The 23301-nt window shown below is 43.4% G+C and overlaps 1 long non-coding RNA gene across 1 annotated transcript in view; it reads right to left on the bottom strand.

The window, feature by feature from the left end:
• The window catches only part of LOC108517194 (uncharacterized), a 66934-nt gene that overhangs the window by 21769 nt on the left and 21864 nt on the right, over positions 1-23301 (bottom strand). Inside the window, exon 2 of the long non-coding RNA XR_001882032.1 lies at positions 4570-4670. This is a non-coding gene — a long non-coding RNA (uncharacterized LOC108517194). The remainder of the gene's footprint in view (positions 1-4569; positions 4671-23301) is intronic.

Raw genomic sequence — 23301 nt, 5'->3', positions numbered from 1 at the left:
CAGCAGTGTGGTGCATGTCAGGAAGAGTAGACCAAGGCCAGGTCTGGAGAGAGCAATTTGCCCAGAACATATCATTCTCAAGCTATAAAAAGATAGCAGCCATAAAAATACATGCACAGGGGGCTGCATGTGTAAAACCAAAGAGCTCACCCCCTTGGGTAGGCAGCTTGCCCTCTGCCTGTCTGTTGCCTCTTCCTCTGTGTCAGCCTTATTTATACTGGGGACATGGCAGAGTGCCTCCTGGCCAGGAGCCCCTGACTGGCAAGCTGGGGCAGCCCCTGCTTACTCCAGTTTCTGTCTTCATCCACTCCCCTCCACTTCTCCACCCACCCTCACCCCTGCCATGAAGCAGAGAAATCAAGGCAACCATGGAGGATGCTGGGCTTTGGAGCCAAATAGTCTTGAGTGAAGTCTTGCTTCTCCCCCTCCAGGCCACGCCCTCCTGGGCAATTCGCTTCTCCTCTCTGCACCTCAGCTTCTCTCTTCTCCATCCTCCGTCCCAAGATTCCAACTTTTGAACACACAGGAAGCTGCATGAACTCATTTCTGAGTCTCACTGCAGTCAGCAACTGTATATTCGGTGGTGGGATATGGGCCTCTGCCATTCAGGGCCAATTATCCTTTCTGCTCCTCACATCTCCCTCCACAATCTTATCTGCTGTTCGATCTCCCCCTCTCCCCATTTTTTCTTAAATTCTCTTTTTACTAGGTGGAGGAGGCCCCTGGTTAGGAAAAGCCTAGAAGCAATTTAATGGTACACTTAATCCTTTTGTTGTTGTCTAGCCCTTGGAGGGCAGAAAGCCAGGTGCTCCCATTGCTCCTCCTGGGTAACTCAATTAAAGGAATTAAAAGGCTTCGGTTACATTATTAATTTTGAAGCTGTGTGCTTCTCACTCAGTAAGGACCCAGGACAGCTTCCAATGCAGATGGTCTGCAGACACTCTACCCCAGACAGTCACATGGTAGATCATCCCTAGAAACCCTTGCCTGTTTGCTTAGCATGGAGCAAGACTCTCACACAACTGTCCCTCTCATGTGACATTCACAACAACCCTGTGACTTGGGAAGGACAGATTTCTTTATGTTTCAGGTGCTTTCCCAAGGCACTGAGGACACAGAAGCTCAGTCACTTAAGAGACTTGCCCAAGGCCACTGCCAGGTAGTTTTGTGGTATAACAGAAACTAGAACACAGCTCCGTAGACATTTAGGCTGGGTCTTTTTTTCTCTCTTAGATTTTGCAGCACTTAAGGTGATTATTTGTATAGATCAGAGTATCTTTATTTTTGCAATGAGCACAGACTTGGGTTGATACTCTAGGGGCATGCTTTCCAAAGACGGCCACAACAACATTCTAACCCATGTGCTCTTCTCCAGTATAGCCTTGCCACTCCCCCCATAGCAAGAGACTAAGTCTAATTTTCCTACCCTTGAATCTGAGCTGCCCTTAGTGGTTGGCTTACAATCAATAGAATTTGGCAAAGTCATACTTTGTGACTTTTGAGGCTAGTGATACAAGGTCATGCAATTCCTCTCTGGTTTCTTTGGTTCAAATGTTCCCCACATGAGTGCTCTTGGAATGTTGCTCTTATATGCAGCTGCTGTGATGTGAGAATCCCAACCACAGAAAGTATGTTTCCACACTCTGTTCAGTGGACAGTCCCAGCTGAGCACAGCTTCAAGTTGGCCCAGCATTAGATGTGTGCACCTGCTCTTAAATGCCTCCACCAGGAAGAAGCACATAACCTCTCATTTCACTGGCCAAAGCAAGTCAAACAGCCATGTGTTATATCAAAGGGTGGAGGCCAGAGTGTAATCCTCTCATATGCCTGAAAGGAAGGGCAGGCTGGATATATTGTTCTTAACTGCTACCATAGTACTACTTGGATGAGCTTGGGCCACCTTGCTGGAAGATCCCTTTTGAATGGGACAAAGATGGTACACTCATTGCAAGCCCTCTTTATAAGTTTGACATGCAGCCCACCTGATGGGGCCTGGCCACAGCTACAGGTACCTCTGCCCACACAGAACTCTTTAAGCTTTTGGGGGCCAGCCCTCTGCCATGCTGTTTTAGTCTTGTGTGGGAGAAAGAGGTGAGAAACAAGCCATGCGACATTTCCCCCAACCTGTGATCCCGCGCAAGGCATTTCCTGTTCTGTTCTCTTTCAATACTTCTGATTATTTCCAGGAGGAAAATTGTAGACTGGGGCCACGAGGTCTCCTGTGTCTTTCTAACACTTGTTAGTTAGTAGTACTTGTTAACCTCTCTTGGTAACAAGGAAGAAACAGATCTGTATCTTAGATCCAGGTAATTGTATTTTTTTTTTTTTTGTAATATTCATTTTCATAAACACCATCTATTTGAAACAAGAGATACTAGTTTTCAATCTATTTTTTGATGGGTTTCTTTTGAAATATAGTTATTTAAATTTTCAAAAACAGAGTTAGCTCACAAAAAGCTTTAAGAAAATCATAGTACTTATTGAACGAGGGTTGGCCCAAGAATGTGAAGGTGTTAAGAAATGACTGAGGTTTGGCAGAGAGGCATCTAATAACACCTCGTTTTTCCAGTGAGAAAACCACAGCAGAGCAGGATTTGAACTCAGGCAGTCTGGGTCCCGAGTCTGTCTTCTGGATGTTCAACCAGTACCTGCCAGCAGTGTAACCTTAAGCACAAATGATGTGAAGTATATAGGCCTCAGTTTTATCGTCTGGAAAATGGGGATGATAACAGTGCTTATCTCAGAAGGTTTATGTGAAGATTAAATGGGTTCAAATATGCACAACTGTTAGAATAGCACTGATAACTTGACACTGGTTATTTCTGTTATCACTGTTTACACTATCAGTGTCCATCTCGAGTGCGCTTCTCTCCAGCTGCTTTCCTTTTGCAGATCAGCCCTGGGACTGAAGCTCACTAAAAGGAGACATTTAAGTCTTGTGGTTTATTCTGTTTTTATTTATTGGAGCAAATGTTTTCCTTGAAAATTAAGTAATTGAGTTAGTGATCACCAAACTAGGCCAAACTGGGCCTGGCCTTCTCTGCAATCAGTGACTTCAAAAGCAGTTGTTGGTTAAAAACAGGTGATGTAGCTGTTGGCCCCCTCCTTCCTCCCCAATTCTCTCTATTCATTTCTTTGTTCTGTGATCTATTTCACGTTCAGGTGGGAGTGGCTGACTGCCTGGCTGCAGCAGCTCCTCTCTATTAATCTGGGCTGGGGGGAAGCGGGGGCTGGAGGCAAGCGGGAGGATGAAGTACAGCAAGCTAATTGCTGTGTCAGACATGTGATGACCCAGACCCTAGAGCAGCCCACGCAGGAGGAGAGACAGATACCAGCGCTGGTGCCGAGGAGCGTGTCAATCACAGGGGGATTGACAATCCGCAAGAACAGCTCACAGAGTGCCTGGCCTCCGACATCCTCTCCTAGGACTCCAGGCTGAGATCAGACACAGTCTTTCAGGGGCTCAAGCTTCCACTGTTTTCTGCAGAAAATCATGTAATGGCTAAAGCGCCTGGACTCCTGAGTCACCAAGTGTGGGGTTGAGTTCTGGCTCATTAGCTGCACAATTCTTAATAAATGACTGAATCTTCCTGAATCCCTGTTTCTTCATCTGTAAAATGAGGATACTAATATCTACCTTAAAGGTTTGCTGTAGAAATAAAATGAGATCACTAATGTAAACTAGTCAGTAGAAAATAGCCTCTGACCCCATTTTATGCTGCTTTGTGTTCATGAGTGGAAGGCTATAAGAAATTGCAATAGGTTAATGAAACAACTACTCTTTCATCCACTTTTCTCTTGGTCAAATGCTCCTGCCCAAACCAAATTATGACCTGCTTTTTTCCCTCACAGATTGCTTTTGTTTTCCCTTTCTGAGTGCTTTTTTTTTTTTCATTTTATAATATTGGTGCCCTTAAAGTGGCAGTGCTGCTATCTCCTTAAGGGAACGATAAAGAATTGACTACTAGATCAATCCTTGGTGCATTTTCTTTCCATTATTTTTAGTGCACACATAAGCAGGGGTTCATCTGGTTAGTCTGTGGCCACATGTGAAACTTTTTTTGTGAAACAGTAAATCCGTGGGATATGAATAAATGCTATTCATACAGAATCCAGAATCTATGTACAAGCAAATTTAGAAAACACCCAGTCGAGCAAAGTTTTAAAAATTTACTTTAGGGCCCTTCCAAGACTTTACTTTGCTGATGTGTAAAAGAACAGGATAGGATTCAGTGTTTCCTAAACTTGTTTGCCTATAGAACCCTTTCTGCTAGGTTGGACCACTTGGAAGGGCTGGTGCCTTGTCAAGCTTCTCAAACTTGGATCCTAGGGGGTCTTGTTTAATTGCAGATGCAGTTTGGGAGCTCTGGGATTGAGCTGGCCACTGCATTTGTGCCAAGCACTCATGGGATGCTGATGCTACTAATCTGAAGACCACACTTGGAGAGTCAAGACCCTAAAGGACTATCACATGGCACAGATGTTTGGGGAAATTCTCTTTACTGGGAAACAGCAGAAGAATCTAGTCTCAAATCAAACTATGTTTGGGGCAGTGGAAAGAACACTCACCAGGAGTTGGAACATCCAATTCTAGGTGAAACAGGAGAACTGACTGCAGCTGGTTGAACTTGGATAGGACATTTCTCTTCTTCAGATCTCGGTTCCCTCATCTGTAAACATGAGTAGGAGACGCTGCATTAGTAATAATAGCTAGCCCTATAGAGTTGCTGTGAAGATGAAATGAAATTTTGTGAACCAGCACTTAGCAAAATCTCCAGCACTAAGCCAACACTGGTTAGAACGTTAAGTCACCTTCACATTGAAGCTAAAATTTTGTGTTGGAATCACACTTATGGTTGTCACAACCCTCTTAGTTTTCCACAAAATATATGGCTCAGCCGTGTTGGCCCAGACTCACCTGCCTCCTCTGCCAGCCATTGCCTAGATGGGGTTGAGCAGATGCAGGTTGTCCCATGTACTGACGGACTGTCAGAGGCTGCCCAGAGCCCTGTGCTGAGAAGGATGCTCTCAGGGCTCTATGGGAAATAGCTCCTTGGCCAATTAACCATGTCTGCTATGGGTGTTGAGAGGAACAGCATATGCCATCCACTCTTGCTCCCCTGGGTCCCGCTCCCCACTTTGCTTATAATCACACAACTTTTATAAAATGATGGCAGCTTCCCTCCTCATGCTCAGCCCACACTTAAAATCTCCTCTTTCTTCAGGACACAAAGCTAACAGGTAGCCATGCAAGTAGCTATTGACCCCACTCTGCCCTGCCTTCCCCACATTTGAGTCTGGTCTGGGGGCTCAGGCCTATGTTCTAGGACCAAAAGGGGTGACTCTCCTGTAGGGAGGCTTTAAGAGGTCCCCTGAGCCTTAGGTTTTTCCTAATCTCACAGATATCTGATTGTTCCCCAACTGGCCGTATCACCATTCTCTATTTTACTGGGGTTGAAAGGATCCTCAGGCCACTTCAAACATGAGTAAAGCCATCGATGCTGTGCTCAGTGACCTCAGTCTTCAACTGCTTCTGTCCTAGCCCATATTGCTCTAGCTCCAAAGGCTCCCACTTCAGTCCAGGCATCTTACCCCTGCATCCAGAGAAGTGATGCTACATCCTGTTCCTCAGACCAGAAGCCTCTGCATCATCGTGGATGCTTTCCTCTCCCTTGCTAACTCATGCCTGGCCAATCCACATCCCGTTTGCACCAATGTGGGAAATGACAGGCGCCCGCGAGGCTAACGTACCTTACATCACCATTCTCAGATTCATAGAGGTGAGCCTGGTGCCTGCAAACTGCCCCCATCCCTCCTCCTGGGACCTGATTGATTGGCTCAGGGGGTCAGCCTGAACCCCAGTTGGACCATGCAGTGTCCCTTCCATGGAAGGGAGAGAGAAGGCTACACAAACTCAAGAGCTGTCATGGCCTTGCTTCCACCCCCCACCTCTCCACTCCCCACACGCCACCTTCCCCGCCCCCTAGGCACCTGGGGAGGCAGAGGAAGCCAATCTGTAGATACAAAGGAGAATGCAGAAGGTGAAGGAAAGAAAGGAAAGAGGAGAGACAGACAGCCCTGGCAGTAATGCTCCTCTGCCCAGGGTTCTGTCAAACACCACTCTGCCTTAGTAATAAAGCCCCATTCTGCTTAAATCAGCATTTGGGTATCTCTGATTTAAGCAACTACAAAAATTCTAACCACAAGGTCCCCCAATTCTACAAGAGCGATATGGCTCAATCTGAGAGTTTGTTTCCTTCTGAACTGGCCCCATCCAGGATACCACCCTTCACACTTAAATGGTTGCAGTAGTCATCAGTTATCTGGTTTGTCACTTTTATAAGATTATTGTTTTTCTAAAATTAATACCCAGGAAATAAACATGAAACATGAATGTAATTTTTCTACTCAAAGACAGTCCCAATTCCCCATACTTACATTCTTAACTCGTTTGCTCACTATTCGAAGTTCTTGTGGATTTCAAAAACATGACCAATAGTCACTACTCTCAAAGTAACAAAGAAGGTGATACGATACAGCAGATGCTGCAAACTGGCTCATTCAATGTTCATTCCAGCCCCTTCTAGTACCTTCCAATCCTGAAGAGGCTGGAAAGTCAAAGACTGCATTTCCCAGATTCCCTGCTTCTGGGGTTCTGGGTGCATTTAGTTTCCACCAATCAGTACATATATGAGGATGATATGGAACTGAGTCAGATAGAGAGAGAGAGGTAAGGAATATGTTTCCTCTCCTGCATTCAGAGAAAAAAAGAATGATAGTTCTGGAAGTTCTCTCAGAGAAGTAAGGAAACCCTTTGTCCATATAGTCTCCCTTCTCATTGGCCCAAATTAGACCATGTAACCATAACTACATCCATTGCTGTGGTGAGTGGATGATATATCAATTAGTGTAAGCCTGAGGCAGAGGTGTCCCCACTCCTAGAGCCAAGAGTGGGGACATTTCCCTCACCACACATGTAAGCCGTATGGAAGAGGTGAACACTGAGATATAATCCCAGATGATGACGAATAAAAGAAAGATGTTGGAATGGGAAATACCATGACTGCTTCTTCTCAGCTATAGTCTAGGCCCCTCCAGGGCAAGAATCTAGTCCAGTAGTTCTTCCAAAATGCCTTCAGTAATCATTAATTTCTGTTTCCACTGGGCTTAAAGTGACATTGACTAGCAAGTATCTGTCACTTTGTTTTCCTCTTTAGTTCAAATTGCCTCTCATCTGTGAGGGCTATGAAAAGTGGACAGGAGCGATCTATGAAAGTGTCAGTTAGAACCCAAGTTTGTGAATTCCCTTTGGTGAATAAAGCATCATCCGTATTTTCTAAGTTAGTGACAGTCTAGGAGTTGCTGTCTTCAGTGGAGTTAATGTTCCCAGCATATCTCATCATGATGCCAGCTGTGTGCCCTCACTAGAAAATAGAAGTGAATAGGCTCCAGTAGCCCCTACCCTGGGTAAGCTTATACTTTGATGAGGAAGAGAGTCATTTACCAAATAAACACATGTCATTACTTATATGCTAATTACAAGTGCTCTGAGTGCCAGGAAGGAAAAGCGTGGTCACTAGAAACACCTTATGCCTCAGTCCTTCCATGTGAATATCGTACTTCACTTCCTTGGCCCAGCCGCCCCCAACACATATCTATCTTGGGCATCATTTCTGAGGCTGCATGGCCAAGGCCATAAATCTGTACCCTTGTTTAGCGTGGCATGTCCTCTCCCTCTAATCCAATCTTCCCTCTGTGTGTTCTCGGTGCTCGCTCATTCGGTTTGACAGCTATTTAATAAACCGATCTGCTTGCCTTTGACATGAGGCAGAAGTGGTGGGTGTTGAAGAGCTGCGAGGCCCTCGTGGACAAGGAAGCCCTTTCCCACTCAACACTCTTCCAGCTCAGTACAGATAAATTGTGGAGAACTGGAAATTAACCCAAGCTATCTTCTTTTCTTAAGAAAAAAAACATCACTGGAGACCCAAGAAGCAGAGCAAGTACCATAAGTGAAAGAGATGGCAGAAGAAATCACATTTCCTGGCTCCCAGGGCAGGGGTGAACCCAGATCAGGAGCCTGGGAGCCTTCCTTCAATCTAGCTTTTATCACTTCAAAGCAGAAAGTCTTAAAGGAATGCCCTTTATGATGGATTCTGTCTTCAAAAACATGAAAGAAAGGGCATATTTTCTTAAGCCCAGTTGCTGGAAGCCAAGCAATTTCTCCGAGGTGCTTGGGTTGCAAATCTCCGTAATCAGAACGCAGTTTAGTGTGGCAGAAAAAGCACTGGTTCCACAGTCAGCAAACCATGCCGGGATTCTGGCTGCCTCTCACAAGCTTTATGACTTTGGGCCATTTTTCTCAGCTCTCTGACCCTCAGTTTCCTTCTTTATAAAATGGGCATGCCATTCACCTCACAGGGTAGTCATTAGGATTAGATAAGAAGGCATACGGGAACACTCATGGTACATAATAGTTGCTCAAAGAATGGTAGCTAATTTTATTGTTTACTGATAGTACTGAAAAAAAAAAAAGCAAATCTGCTACCCATTCCATCTCCAAGTAACTATGTATTCCTGTTTGTTATTGGTGTATCATATAGAATATGTTTACTTGCATTGCACTTGCATTGGTGGAGCCCACGATCTATTTCCTCTATGTTTTCAACCTTGATCTTAGGGTGCAATATCATTTCTCACATTCTAATATCTCTTTAAACAAAAAACGGAAGATGTACAAGCCAGGTCTGAGTTATTTTTGAACAGGAAGTTTAGACCATTGGCTTAAGAGTATGCAATCTCCCCCGAGAGTGGATGTGTCTCTCTGGCTGGGCCAGTCAGAGCAGATGTGGTTTCAAGACTAAATCTAGGTGGGTTCAACAGCTAAAACTGAGAAGAGCCAAGGGGTTTGAGTCCAAGCTGTTCTTCATGGACCAACAGTGGTTCAAGATAGAAAGTGAAGTTTGGGTGGCAAAATCCAGGAGCAATGGTTATGCCAACTACCAAGTATGACAATTCAGGATTGGGAAAATGATACTGGGTGGTTCCAGGAGCCCAGAGAGTCTGCAGCAAGCTGGACTAGGTTCAGGGCTCCAATTATTATCTGTTGCTTATACACTCTAATTCTAACAGGTAGGCCATGGTTGCTTTGGAGGCTCCTGGACATCAATGTCAACTCCGTAAGTCAAGACCTTATGTTATCCGACAATTTCTGAAATATCTATATATTATTCTTTCCTCATTGCATGGTTATCTGAATAAGTAGCCAAAAGGAAGGACTGGAAAAACTGAGTGACTGGGAGAATTAATACCGAGTTACTGGGAAAATTGCTGCTGAATACGAATGCTGTGGCTTTGCAGAATTGTTCTTTCAAGGGACTTGACCTATATTTCAGTCAATTGTTTCCATGTCTTAGAACAGTCAGGAATCTTGAATTTTCACTGGGGCTGCTGTCCACAGGCATCTGACCATTCATCCTTGACTTCTTTTTGTTGCACATATTAAGTAATACTTTTGTTTGTTGTCCAACTCTGTCAGCCCTAGGAGCACAATATTCTGTCAGGCACCTCCATCTCTCCGTTGGTCTGTCCTCAAGGCCACCACTCTGCTTTTGCTGCTTATTGCAATAGTTGTGCCCAGCTTACTTCTGAGGGTTAAGAGCTGCCACCTGCCCTCTATGATTCTGGGACCTGGCCATCCCTGTTGCTCTCAGGAGCTCAGTTTCATATTCACATCTCCTGTTGGAAGCCCTGGTCCATGAAGACAGTCACCATTGAGCTGCATGACAATTCTAGCACATTCTCTGGGCCCTCCTCCAAACTTGGTCAGTTGGTAAGGTTCCTGGCCTTATGAAATATACCTGTTCCAGCATACCCAATTCTTCCAGGCTTTTGGTTCTTTCCTCCCTATCTGTCACGGCAGTTCTGCAGGTGCTCCTTCACTTAATGGAGGCCATCACTTTTCTCAAGCTTCCAATAGCCATTCTAGCAACCCATTAGCCCTGACTTCAGGATCCGTGCCCAGGTGTTAAATCCTAGATACTGGAGAGTTCCCCATACCAATACACTCTTCTGTATCCAACTTTATTTCCTCCTCTTTTGATCCTGCACATGCAGGGCCCATGCACACTTCCCAGGACCCACCAGTACATACTAGCTAGATCCAAGCTTTGACACTTGTTATTGGTCTTATTGCCAGTAAGGGGGACGGTGTGAGAGGCAGTGGGATCCTGAGTGAAGACAAACATTGTTTTGTAATTATTTTACTTGTGCTTTTTGCATGATCTTCAAGCGAGGGGAGGGGTGCTATTTTCTAACAAGTAACAGTGAGCCACTTACACCAAGTGGGTTCAAGGTTATTTAGGCACTCAAGATTTTCATAGCAGATATTTCACACCCAATTATCAGGGTCTCTTTCCTTCTGAACCAGAGTTCTGGCCTTTGGGAGGGAGACTTGCTAGGCTGAGAAGTCAAACTTCTCTTAAACCCACTTCTTATGAACTGGTGGTTAATCATCCTGAGCTGGTTATAATCTTCAAAGAATCCATGCATGCAGCAACAGCCACTGGGTGCCACAGTCTTTGTGGTTACAACTTTTCTCATTCCACTCAAGTTCACCAACTAATGAGTCCCCATCCACTGATGTCCTAACCACATTCACCACCAGTACAAGTTGTAATCATCACACCACGCAGCCTGCTAAGGACCGTTCATGCTCCACATCCCACTAAAAACAGGATCTCATTGACAGCCCTGGCTCTTTATCCAGCTTTAAAATCCCATTTTAAATTCCATGTTCTAGGACCAATTGTAGTTCCATCTTCTAGAAACAAATGCTGAAGTGAAAAATTATGTGCAGAAAGTTTACTGGTATATACTCTCAACAATAAACCTGTAAATAAATGAAGAAGGCTGGATTGGAAAGAGGGAGAAGCTAATCCACAATGATGCTGCAGCTGAGGCTTTAGCTAATTCTATAAGGAGCTTTGAAGAAGGAATGGCTCTTCATAGTGTCTTAAAGTGAGGCAAGCAGGGCAGGTCTTGGAATCTGCACTGGACAGTTATTTGTTATGGCCCAGCCCTTGCGAGGGAAATATTTGGGCAAGGCAGTTCCCTGTGGCCAAGGGCAATGCTCAGTCGGAAATGCAGGTGTGGGTTATCCTAGCAGCTAGGGAATGGGCATGTCAGCCTTGAAGAGGGCAGCCGAGCAGAGCACCACAGTATCCACTTCATCATGTAACCAATATCTCACTTAAGATATAACACATTTCTGTCACCCTAGAAAAGTTCTCAGACCATTTGTCATCAACCTCCAGCCACCCAACCTCCCACCTCCCTACCACCAAGAGAAAACCACTGTTCTGATTCTATCACCATAGGTGAGTTTTGCAAGTTCTTCAACTTTATATAAATGAAATCACAAAGAAAGTAATCTTTTGTATTTGGGATATATCTTTTTTAGATTTAATCAGACTTCTGTGAATGTCAGTTTTTGAAATTGTTAGTCATATTCCATTATATGATTGCACCACAAATTGTTTATCTGTTTACCTGTTGATTGACATGTTAGTTATTTTCAGTTTCTTGGTAGTAAGAATAAAACTGTCATAAACCTTCTTGAACAAATCTTCGTATGAACAAATGTCTTCATTTCTTTCAGATAAATATCTAGGAATGAATTGGTGGCTCATAGAGAACATGTGTTCTCATTTTTGTTGTTGTTTTATTTCAAGTCACTTTAAACAAAGTGACTTTTTAAAAAAAATATTGAATGTGGCCGGGCACGGTGGCTCACGCCTGTAATCCCAGCACTTTGGGATGCCCAAGTGGGCAGATCACGAGGTCAGGAGATCAAGACCATCCTGGCTAACATGATGAAACCCCATCTCTACCAAAAATACCAAAAAATTAGCAAGGCGCGGTGGTGGGCGCCTGTAGTCCCAGCTACTCAGGAGGCTGAGGCAGGAGAATGGTGTGAACCCAGGAGATGGAGCTTGCAGTGAGCCGAGATCATGTCACTGCACTCCAGCCTGGGCAACAGAGCGAGACTGTCTCAAAAAAAAAAAAAAAAAAAAATTGAATGCATTACATACACTCTATATAATACACCAATAAACCATTTTATTGAGGTATAGTTGACATGCAAAAAATGGCTCATATTTAAAATGAGCATTTTCGTCATCCTCTCCAAGTTCCCTGTAATCTTTGTAATCATTCCCTTCTATATCCCCATCCCCATCCCCCAAGCAACCACTGATCTGTTTTCCCTTACTATAGTTTGTATTTTCTAGAGTCTTAAATAAATGGAATCATATAATATGTACTCTTTTGGGAGGATGTTTTTCTTTTTCACTCAACATAATTGTTCCGAGATTCATCGATGTTGTTGTATGTATCAATAGTTCATTCCTTGGGAATGTGGTGTTTTTTGTTTGTTTTTTGATGGAGTTTTGCTCTTTTGCCCAGGCTGCAGTGCAGTGGCGTGATCTGGGCTCACTGTGATCTCCACCTCCCAGGTTCAAGCAATTCTCCTGCTTCAGCCTCCCAAGTAGCTGGGATTATAGGCACCCACCACCACGCTCAGCTAATTTTTGTATTTTTAGTAGAGACAGGGTTTCGCCATGCTGGGCAGGCTGGTCTCGAACTCCTGACCTCAGGGGATCCACCCATCTCAGCCTCCCAGGGAATGTGTATTCTTAACAGTTAAGGAACTGATCAACAGTCATCCAAAGTAATTGTCCCCTTTTGCACTCCCACCAGCAATATATGAGAGCTCAATTTTTCTACATCCAGTTGACACACTTTTGGTATTGTCAGTCTTTGTGATTACAACCATCTTAGTGATTGTAAAGTGATAACACACTGTAGTTTCTCATTTGTATTTTCCTGATGAATAATGAATAGTTTGCATGTGTTCCTAGACCATTTGTGTGTTTGGAAAATGTCTACTCAAGTCTTTAGCTTTTTTATTGTATTGTTTGTCTTTTTATTATGATTTGTAGGTAGTTCTTAATACACAAGCATACCTCAGAGATAGTGGGTTTAGTTCCAGATCACCACAATAATGCAAATATCATAATAAAGCAAGTCACACATATTTCTTGGTTTTCCAGTGCATATAAAAGTTATGTTTACATTGTAGTCTACTAAGTGTGCAACAGCATTCTCTAACAAAACAATTTACATACCTTAATTTAAAAATACTTTATTGCTAAGAAATGCTAACAATTATCTGAGGCTTCAGTTAGTTGTAATCTCTTTTATTTTTGCTTTTATTATTTTAAATTGACATGAAACAATCGTACAATTTATAGGGTATAGTGTAATATTTTAGTACATATATACAATGTATTATGATCAACCAGAGTAATTAGTTTACCAACCACCTCAAACATTTGAGTCATAATCTTTCTGTTGGTGGAGGGTCTTGCCTCAATATTGATAGCTACTGACTGATCAAGTGATGTGGCAACTTCTAAAAATAAGACGGTAAAGTTTGCTGCATTGATTGACTGATTTCCCATTCATGAAAAATTTCTCTGTAACATGAGATGCTGTTTGGTAGCACTTCACCCACAGTAGAACTTCCATCTAAACTGCAGTTAATCCTTTCAAAGTCTACCACTGCCTTACCAACTTAGTTTTGCATTTTAAATTCTTTGTTGTCATTTTAACAGTGTTCACAGAATCTTCATCAGGAGTGGATTCCACATCAAGAAACTACTTTCTTTGCTCATCCATAAGAAGCAACTCTCCTCATCTGTTCAAGTTTTATCCTGAGACTGCAGCAATTCAGTCACATCTTCAGGCGCCATTTCTTGCTCTAGTTCTCTTGCTAGTTCCACCACATCTGCAGTTCCTTCCTCCATTTAAGTCTTGATCCCCTCAAAATCATCCATGAGGGCTGGAATCAACTTCTTCTAAACTCCTGTTAATATTTGTCATGGTTAATATTAGGTGTCAACTTGACTGGATTGAAGGATGCCTAGATAGCTGGTAAGGTATTGTTTCCGGGCATGTCTATCAGGGTGTTGACAGAGGAGACTGACATTTGAGTCAGTGGACTGTGAATGGAAGACCCATCCTCAATGTGAGTGGGCCCCATCCAATCAGCTGCCATTGCAGCTAGAACAAAACAGGCAGAAGAAGGTGGGATGAGCTGGCTTGTTGAGTTCTGGCTTTCATCTTTCTCCCATGCCGGATGCCTCCTCTCGTTACTCCTATCTTTGGACATCAGACTCCAGGTTTTTTGGCCTTTGGACTCTTGGATTTAAACTAGTGGTTTGCTGGGGGCTCTCAAACCTTCAGCCACAGACTGAAGGCTGCACTGTTGACTTCCCTGCTTTTGAGGCTTTTGGACTCAGACTGAGACACTATTGGCTTCTCTCTTCCCCAGCTTGCGGATGACCTATCGTGGGACTTCAGCTTGTGATCGTGTGACCCAACTCTCCTTAATAAGCTCATATATATATATATATATATATATATATATATATACACACATATATATATATACACACACACACATATATCCTATCAGTTCTATCCCTCTGGAGAACTCTAATACAATGTTGATATTTTGACCTCTTCCCCATGAATCACAAATATTCATGAATCACAAATATTCTTAATGGTATCTAGAATGGTCAATCTTTTCCAGAAGGTTTTCAATTTACTTTGCCAGATCCATCAGAAGAAATCATTCTCTATGGCAACTAGAGCCTTACAAAATGTATTTCTTAAATAATAAAACTTGAAAGTCAAAATATCTCCTTGGTCCATGGGTTCATTAGTTGCAGATGGATGTTGTGTTAGCATGCGTGAAAACAACCTTAAAGTCCTTGTACATCATCATCAGAACTCTTGGGTGGCCAAGTACATTGTCAATGAGCAGTAAGATTTTGAAAGGAATCTTTTTTTCTGAACCATGGATCTCAACAGTGGGCCTAAAATTCAATTATCTATGAACAAATGTGCTATGAACAGATGTGCTGTCATCCAGACTTTGCTATGCCATTTCTGGAGCCCAGGCACAACAGATTTAGCATCATTCTTAAGGGCTCTAGGATTTTCAGCGTGATAAACGAGCATTGGCTTGAACTTAAAATCAACAGCTGCATTAGCTTCTAACAAGAGAGTCAGCCTGTCCTTTGCAGCTTTGAAGCCAGGCATTGACTTATCTTCTCTAGCTGTGAAAGTCCTAGCTGGCATCTTCTTCTAATATAAAGCTGCTTTGTCTATATCAAGAACCTGTTGTTTAGTGTATTTACCTTCATCAATGATCTTAGCTAGATCTTCTGGATAACTTGTTACAAATTCTACATTAGTACTTGCTACTTCACCTTGCACTTTTATGTTACAGAGATGGCTTCTTTCCTTAAACCTCATAAACCGATCAACTTCTGTTAGCTTCCAACTTCTGCAGGTTCCTCACCTCTCTCAGCCTTCATAGAAATGGTGAGAGTTAGGGCCTTGCTCTGGGTCAGGCTTTGGCTAAACGGAATGTTGTGGCTGGTTTGATCTGCTATCCAAATCACTCAAACGTTCTCTATGTCAACAATAAGGCTGTTTCACTTCCTTTTCATGTGATCACTAGAGTAGCCCTTTTAATTTACTTCAATAGCTTTTCCTTTGTATTCAGAACTTGGTTAACTGTTTGGCACAAGAGGTCTATACTTTTGAGCCTATCTTGGCTTTTGAGATGCCTTCCTCCCTAAGTTTAACCATTTCTAGCTTTTGATTGAAAGTGAGAGATGTGCAACTCTTGACTTGAACACTTAGAGGCCATTGTAGAATTATCAACTGACCTAATTTCAAAATTTTGTGTCTCAGGGAATAGAGAGGCCAGAAGAGAGAGGGGGGAGGGAGAGAGAGAGAGAGAGAAAGAGAGAGAGAGAGAGATGGGGAAACATCTGGTTGGTGGAGAAGTCAGAACATACACAACATTTATCAATTAAGTTTGCCATCTTATTTGGGCACAGTTTGTGGCATCCCAAAGCAATTAGAATGGTAACATCAAACATCATTGATCACATAGCACCAGACAGGTATAATAACAATGAAGAAGTGTGAGATACTGCAGGAATTACCAAAATATGACAGAGACACAAAATGAGCTCATACTATTGGAAGCATGGAGCCAATAGACTTGCTCGATTCAGGGTTGCCACCAACTTTCAATATGTAAAAATCACAATATGTATGAAATGCAATAGAGCAAAGTGCACTGAAACAAGGGTTGCCTGTATTCTGGATGCAAGTCCTTTATTATGCATACACATTGGGATATTCCTCTCAGTCTTTAGCTTTCATTTCATGTTTTCAATGGTGTCTTTTAACGAGCAAAATCTTTTAATTTTGATGAAGTCCAATTTATTATTTTTATTCTTTTATGGTTAGTGTTTTAGTGTCCTGTCTGTGGAATCTCTGCTCATCCCCAGGTCGTGCAAGTATTCTTTATTTTCTTCCAGAAGTTTTATTGAATTAGCTTTTAAGTCAAGTCACTCTTAATGCCACATACGGCTATTCAAATGTAAGAAGTCTTTGGTAAAAGTGACCAAGCAGTGGAGTACAGAAAATGCGAAGGAGGTGGCATTGGGAAGGGGCCTTGAGGACCACAATAGCAATGTGGTACCCAGCCCGGACAATCAAAGTCTCCCAAGTGCCAGGGAAACGTCCTCCTCTGCAGCTGTAAACTTGAAGCTTCTCTTCTCCATTAGAGCCAGGAAGGCCAGCTTTGCCTTTTAAAAAGGGGACCTGTAAATGGAATTCACACAGTGCCATGACCCTTGATGTGCAGTGTGGCAGGCTGTGGCTCGATTCGCTTCCACAAGCACAACGCACATTCACAGCTGAGAGCTTTCCTCTCCTGCCCTTTCACACCTGCCGCTTCCAGCAACGCCTCAGCCTCCTCTTCCTGACAATGTTTTCATGTGTTGGGCTGAGCCTCTACAAGGGCTCCAGCTCATTTTTGGCTTCTGAACACACTTCTTCGGTCTTGTTTTCAAGGAGGTCAGCTTTAATTCTCTGTGACTCTGGCTTCACTCATTCTCACTTTTCAAGACTGAATCCAGGAGGCTGGCTGTACTTACTCTGTAGCTCCGTGTCCTGTGGCCTCCAACCCCCTGAAGCTCCTCACTTGACTTTTATATCTAGATCCCTTTCAGGGTAAGATGAGGAAAGCCTGTACCCTGGAAATTGCCAGCCCCGTCTAAATTCTCTTCACAAAAAATAGGCCCAGCCCTCAGTCCTTTCCTGCCTGGGCCATGATTTGTACCTGTGATTCCTGAGTCACAGATGATTGGGTCCATGAAAGTCACGTGACCAAAGATCACATGATCTGGGAGCACCAATAAGAGGCTAGACAGCAATCATCCATTGGCCCAATGAAAAGGTAAGGTCCTCATATGATCAAATTCTTTCCCTTGAGAATTTGAACTAAAATACCTGGAAAGAATTTGCCAAAATGCAGTTGGAGGGGAGGCAACATATAGCAAGAAACAGGTTAGGTGGCTGGAAAGTGCCACGTGTAAGTCTAAGCAACAGAGGAGCAGAGACACTGAGCAAACAGAGGAAACTGCAAGGTAGAAAGAACAGAGCAGGGAGCAGATAGAGTCAGAGGTATGAAGAGAAGATGCTGGTCTTACGTATGACTCCGACCCCAGATCCCACAAGCAGCCTCCTGCCCTGTTGTGTTCCTACTATCAGCCTTCACAGCTATTAGGTATCTTGTGAGGATCTCTGTTTTCATCACCAAACAAGTCTGACAGAAACAGGAAGAGAAGAGGGGTGAGGCAGTGAAGAAAAACAAAATGAATCTAACTAAAGTGAAGATAGTGGTTACTGATCACTCCCCAGCATAAACATTTGGGGACATGTTTAACATGACCTCACTCCATTTCCAGCAACACCCTTCCATTCCAACTTGCCTGTGAAGGTCAGTGAGGAGATGCCCGCTAGACCTGTGAGGAAGGTAAATGCATTTTCGATGAGCTGGAAAATCTGTGTCATTGATGAGTGGCTCCTGCCTTATCCGTTTTTTGGATATTTTAAAACCAAATCTTTTAAGTGCTTACTTCAAGGAGTGGAGTCTGGCTGGGCAATAAGAATTCAGAGGAACTGAATTGTGGCTTTTGAAAATGGCTGTCCGGCTGCGATTATTGGACACTCTGTAGCATCTTTGCAAAATTCTACAGTGTCAATCCTGAGAGTAAAGTGCTTTTTGTAAAAACCACGTATTAAGGGAGTGACATTCTGATAAAGGCAGTGGTCACTTTATGCCCCCAGAGCAACACCCACAGAAGATGGGTATTTTCTGGATTGTGCTAAAGGAACACAGATCACAGCTACATGGTTTGGATGTAGTCAGCATTCTCACTCAGTTATGTGCACAAGCCAACCACAGGGATGAAGTCAGTGAAGTTTATCACACACACACACACACACACACACATACACACACACACCCTCTCCTTGAAAATAGAGGACAGATCAGAAAGGCTCAGCAACAACTAGTTCATGGGAATTAGTTATTCAGCAAAAAGCTTACCACTCACTATGGCTACCTCAGCTGACAGTAAGAAAAATCACAGCAGCAATGAGCAAGGAATATTCTATCCCGTTTAGGATACTTTATTTCCTTAGTATAGGAGTAAATGAGGAGAAAGGCTTCAAGGTTAAAGTAAAGGATGGCGTTTGAAAGCACAGGTAGATAACTGAGACTCACAGAATCTTCTTCCTGGGCGTGAGAAGTATCCCATACTCAAAGAAAGTTTGAGCTGGAAGAAACTTAAGCAAACCTAGTCCAAGTCCCTTGTTTAACAGGTAAGGAAGATGAGACACAGAGACCTTTGTGCAAAAGTAATCATTGGTTCTAAGTTTTGGGGCAGAGATTATAGATAATGGCATTCTATATAGCACTGAACACATCAAGACAACTACTGTGATAAAAATCACAAAACATAGGTAAAGAGCACAGAGGCCCAAGTCAAGGTTGAATGCTAGCCAGTGGCTCCCAGCTGAACATAATTAAAATGTTTATTTATTGTGCTTCTGTTTGAAAGTCGATATCCCAAACTAGTTTTTGTGTGTTCAAAGTGTGTGGAACAGTCAGCAACATTTGTATCATGGGAAATGTCTCAGCAATGTAGAATCTTGGACCCCAGCCTTGACCTACTGTCTCACAGGCAGGTCCCCAGGTGATGTGTGCCCAGGAGAATTTGAGCATTCCTGTGTATCCAGTTTTTAGAGCTGCTCTAACAAATTACCACAAACTTCAGTGGCTTAAAACAACAGAAATTTATTCCTTTAGTCTGAAATCAGGGTGTCAGCTTTGTCACACTCACTCTGAAGGCTCTAGGGTAAGGATCCCCAACCCCCAAGCCACAGACTAGTCTGTGGCCTGTTAGAAACCGGGCCACACAGTAGGAGTTGAGCAGCGGGTGAGGGAGCATTACTGCCCAAGGTCCGCTTCCTGTCAGATCAGCAGGGGCATTAGATTCTCACAGGAGCACCAACCCTATTGTGAACTGCACATGCAAAGGATCTAGGCTGCGTGCTCCTTATGAGAATCTAATGCCTGATGATCTGTCACTGTCTCCCATCCCCCACAGAGATGAGACTGTCTAGTTGCAGAAAAACAAGCTCAGGACTCCCACTGATTCTACATTATGGTGAGTTGTATAATTGTATCATTATTTCATTATATATCACAATTTAATAGTAGAAATAAAGTTCACAATAAATGTATTACATTTGAATCATCCCAAAACCATCCTCCCACAACTCCCAGGTCTGTGGAAAAATTATCTTCCCTGAAAGCAGTCAATGGTGCCAAAATGTTTGGGGACCACTGCTCTAAGCAACTATTCTTCCTTACCTCTTCCAGCTTCTGGTGGCTCCAGCAGTTCCTCAGTTTGGGCTGCATTTTTCCAATCTCTGTATCCATTCTCACTTGGCCTTCTCTGTGTCTCAAATCCCCCTCTGCCTTTCTTTTATATGGACTCTTGTCATTGGATTTAAGGCCTGCCTGGATTATCCAGGATGATCTTCTTTTGGGATCCTTAATCACATCTGCAAAGACCCTTTTCGCAAATTAGGGGACATGCATAGGTTCTAGGTGGACATATGTTTTGGGGAGCCACCATTGAATTTACTGTGGCATTATAGGGGTCAGTGAGGTACAGAGTCTCTAAGATTCAAGGGCCTGTCACAGGGAAAGAGAAAGGGCTAGATGTCACATTGTGGGAGATGAAGTTCTGCTCTTAAGCTTGCCCTGCTTGTTTGAACTCATTCAGCAAAGTCTTCATGGGCTTTAATTGTGGGAGAGAAAGAGTGGAGACGGAAAAGGCCAGAGAAATTCTTTTGCAGAAGCCTCCCTGGGTCCTCATTGGAAGAAGAGCACAGAAGACAGTAAATTAATTCAGCTTATCCTGAAAAGCACTGTTCTCTGGCCACGAGATTAAAACCACACAAGCATTAGAAGTTGGTCTAAAACATATCTCTTTTCTGTCAGCAAAACATTCTCCTCTTGCCCTCTCTATCTAGGGTCCCCCTCTTCCTTCCAGCCCTTGCCTCCCCACTGCTGGGTGCTCAGCCACTCCTAGCTGGGGTCAGCTTCAGCCTGGGAGCATATCCTGCAGAAGAGCCTCCTCTGGCTTCCTCCCCATCCCCACATCTAAGGGCCCGGCCTGTCAGGCTGTCTGGACGCAGGTCTCTGTGCTAATTAGGAGCATTATCACTTTGCCAAGAACACAGACCTAGGAAAAAGCCTCTGTGAAATGTCCTGGACATCAGCGATCCCGACTGCAGGTGGCTGAACTCTGGCATCTGCCTGACAGCACGCCGCCTTGGTGCTAGCAAGACCTGAAAGCTACGGAGTTGTCCCAGTGGTGGGGAAAGGACTGCATCTCCCTTCAGAATTGCATGAACCAGTCAAAGGATGATAAAACCCATATAGCATAGGTATACATATTTTTAATTGTGGTAACATATACATAAAATAAAATTCACCATCTTAACTATTTTTTCTTTCTTTCTTTCTTTCTGTTTTGAGATGGAGTTTCATTCTTCTTGCCCAGGCTGGAGTGCAATGGTGCAATCTCGGCTCACTGCAACAATCATCTCCCAGGTACAAGTGATTCTCCTGCCTCAGCCTCCCAAGTAGCTGGGATATAGGCTCCTGCCACCACGCCCAGCTGATTTTTTTGTATTTTTAGTAGAGCTGGGGTTTCGCCATGTTGGCCAGGCTGGCCTCAAACTCCTGACCTCAGGTGATCCGCTTGCCTCTGCTTCCCAAAGTGCTGGGATTACAGGCATGAGCCACTGTGCCCGGTCCCATCTTAACCATTTTTAAGTGTGCAGTGGCATGAAGTATATACCTACATTCTGTTGTGCAACCACCACCAGCATCCATTGCCAGAACTTTGTCACCTTCCCTAATGGACACGCCATACCTACTAAACATAACTTCCCATTCCCTTCTCCCCCCAGCCCCTGGCAACCACCGTTCAATGTTCCATCTCTACGGGTTTGACTAAGTAACTCATGTAAGTGCAATCATGTAGTATTTGTCTCTTTTGTGTCTGGCTTGTTTTACTTAGCATGATGTCCTCGAGGTTTACGTTCTAGCATGTGTCAGAATTACTCTCTATTTTTAAGGCTGAATAATACTCAGTTATATGTATGGGCCATATTTTGTTTATCCGTTCATCCATTGATGGACACTTAGATTGCTTAGGGCAAGGATTCTGTAAAATAAATATTCACTTTAAATTCTGAAGTCCCTTTAGCAGGAGGAAGGAAAAGTCTAAAAGGCCTAAAACTGAGCATTGAACAAAAATAAGCCCATCTTTGACATCCACTGAGAACAACTTGCCAAATTTGGAAAAGGAAAAAAGAAATCACCTTCCTTTTTAACTCTTGCAGAAAACCCCTGGCTTTTCTAGAATGAAAGGAAATCTGGGCACTCTGGGAAACTCAGTAGTTTGGTTGGCTGAGTTATGCCATTTGTCCAAAGAGTTAAATGATTCTCAGAGTTAAAAGGCAATAAACTGCATTTGCCATTCAAATGAGACTGGATTATTTGGATGGAGTTTTGAGAATTTTGAAGTGTGCCTCAAAGTCTTGGTACAGTTCTGTAGAGATGACGGGGCAGGGTAGGGCAGGGGTTTTCTTGAGTTACTGATTCCCTGAAGTTGGGTCCTCCGCGAAGGGACCTCTGATGCCTGGTCGTCCCAGGCACATAATTTTGCAAACACTGATTTGAGTATGAAGTGGAAAGTATACTGCCCCTACTATTGGATACCTTGAAAGTGGCTCTAAAATTATTTTCTTAATAAAGTCTTATTTACTTCATTATTTTTCTTGCTTTTGTTAAAACTATCAATATGTTTTGAAAATATTGGGTTACTGAAATAAGGAAAAGAAAATTATACATTGTATTTATTTTTCCAATAGATACTTTCTATTGCTCAATTTTATTATTTAAAAAAATGTGAAAAGGAAGGCTCATAAATGCTAGGACAAATAGTAACTCAAGTAATGGGGATTCCCCAGGGGGCGATTGGCTGCATTCCATCTTGGTGAGAGAGAGACCTGTGGGATAATGTACCATAAGCAAGGGAGGCGTGACTTCCGAGTGGCCAGTGTGAGTGGTCAGGAGGGTATTGAGTCTCAGACTGATGGGCCGTGGGAATGCTAAACCAGTGCCTTAGCATGCCCATGAGCCTAACTACCCACAGTGGAGCACAAAGCTGGGAAATACAGCCTCCCCACCCCGTCGATCATGCTGTGCTAAATGCACAACCAGACAAACTTAGGCAGTGTAGTTTGCAGGATCCAGAACCTTCTAGGATTTAGATTCCTACAGCTCCATGTAACCTCCCTTCTTCTATTTCCTCACCTATAAAATAGATATACATATGCTTACCACCCACCCTGGTAAATGAACCCAGATTTGCCAAGGGCTTGGCACTTTCTACAAACACCAAAGTACCTAATGACTCCGCCAGCTCTGCACTGAAAAGAAAAATCATTGATGTTATGAAATGATTACTGAGGCACTTTTAGTGGCAGTCTGTCTGCAAAGATCAAAGGGCACATGGGGCCTCCAAACAACATTATGACCATTTCAGCTGGGCCCCAATTGTCTCTTTTAAAGTGAGCTGCCTGGGACCCAGTAGTATCCAGTGGCTAACAGCACTGACGCCAGGAGCTGAGGCTGTTAGCACCTATTTTCCGCCTTCAAAATAAACCAGAAAACTCACGTTCCAGCATGGAATTTTACATAGAGGGTGAATAGTTGGT

Source organism: Rhinopithecus bieti, unplaced genomic scaffold (assembly GCF_001698545.2).
Source record: "Rhinopithecus bieti isolate Rb0 unplaced genomic scaffold, ASM169854v2 scaffold_39971, whole genome shotgun sequence".
NCBI lineage: Eukaryota > Metazoa > Chordata > Mammalia > Primates > Cercopithecidae > Rhinopithecus > Rhinopithecus bieti.
The sequence above is the reverse complement of the archived record's forward strand: the minus strand, read 5'-3'. Positions and strand labels throughout refer to the sequence as shown.